Raw genomic sequence first — 1746 nt, forward strand, 5'->3', positions numbered from 1 at the left:
ACCCGTGAGCGGGCAGGGCCAGGCCCGCGTGCAGCGTGCCCGGGGCCGTCCCGGGCCCGGGGCCTCTCCCCCCGGGTTTCCCACGGACCTGCCACACGCCCTGGGCGCGGGAGAGCTGGACTACGTGTCCCTCACTGGTGGCCGGCTCCCTTCACTGGGCCCCTGCGGGCGGGGCGCCCTGCCAGCAGAGCTCTGCAGGCTCTGGCCTCAGAGCGTCTAGAAAGCTGGCGGGCGGAAGAGCAGCGAGACCCGAGGCCTGGCGCTGGATGGACCTGGACTAAGGTCTGGGCCACCCATGGCCCAGCAAACGCCCAGCCTCTCGGTCAACCCTCAGGGCCGACGGTAACATAACCCAGGGCTGCCGGGAGCGCTGTGTGTCTGGCCCGTTCCTGGTACACGGTGAGAAGTAATGACCATAAACGAGTGCAATTACTAGTCAGATAATGTCAGTTTGGATGTTTGTCTGAGACAGGGTGTGGCTCTGCTGCCCAGGCTGGGGTGCAGTGGCAGGATCACAGCTCACCACAGCCTCCAGCTCCTGGGCTCAGGTGAACCTCCTGCCTCAGCCTCCTGAGTAGCTGGGACTACAGGCACATGCCACCACGCCCGGAGGATTTTCTAAGCTTTTCGTAGACCCCGGGCCTATGTTGCCCCAGCTGGTCTTGAGCGCCTGGCCTCAAGCGATCCTCTTGCCTCAGCCTCCCAAAGTTTCCAGATTACAGGTGTGAGCCGCCATGCCCAACCTCCAAATAATAAATCTGGATGTTTACTAGGAGATAACCCTGGACCTGAGCTCTCGGGAACCCAGCCTGCCTGGACGTTCCCAGTGCTAGGGACTGCAGTGGCTGTGTGGCTGGACACTGGGGCCCAGGACAGAGGCGGGTGCTGGCGGGTGCCGCGTGGGCCTCGCCCCTCCCACCCCTCGGACCCACGGCTTATCGAGGGCTGTGGGCTCTCATGGGCAGCGGAAGGTGGAGACGTGAGCTGAGGTCAGCAGGAGCCAACTTTGCCACGGAAAGGCGGGGCTGCCTGTGGAATGCGGGCCTGAGAGGGGCGCGGGCGGGCGCCTTGGTCTCCTACCAGCGAAGGGTGGCCCGTGCGCTCTCCAGACCCCATGGACCGTGGCTGCCAGGGCAGGACGGTCCTGGCACCAGGGGCAGGCACACGGGTCTCTGCACCCCCTCCGACGGGCCTCCCGGGGCCGCCTCCCCTCCACCTGCCCCTTCGCCAGGGAAACGGGGGCAGCACGTGTGGACGCCCTCTGGCCCGCTCCGCACCCAAAGATCTTATTGAGCATGCTGGCGACGAAGTGCTCCTCCTCGTAGCTGCCCAGGCTCAGCAGCTGTGCGCCCAGCTCCCGGCAGGCGCCCTGGGCCTGCATCCAGCCTTTCTTGTCCTGCAGCCGGTCTGAGCTGAACACCTGTGGGCACAGAGGCTGGCTGTGGAGGCTGCGGAGGCCCGAGGGGGCCGGGTCTCACAGACAGGGGCGCGGGAACAGTCCGCCCCTGGGGGGCACCCATGCCCCTCCCGCCCCCATGCCCGCAGAGCCACTTCCCCTTCTGGGACTTTAGTCTCCCTGTGGAATGAAAGACCTCAGACAACATCAGCCACTCCCACACCTGGCAGGGCTCACAAAGGCAGATCAAGCAGGGCGCGGTGGCTCACACCTTTAATCCCAGCACTTTGGGAGGCTGAGGCGAGAGGATTGCCTGAGCCCGCGGGTTCGAGACCAGCCTGGGCAACTTG

This window comes from Carlito syrichta, unplaced genomic scaffold (assembly GCF_000164805.1).
Source record: "Carlito syrichta isolate Samal-C Ts95f unplaced genomic scaffold, Tarsius_syrichta-2.0.1 Scaffold311811, whole genome shotgun sequence".
Lineage (NCBI taxonomy): Eukaryota > Metazoa > Chordata > Mammalia > Primates > Tarsiidae > Carlito > Carlito syrichta.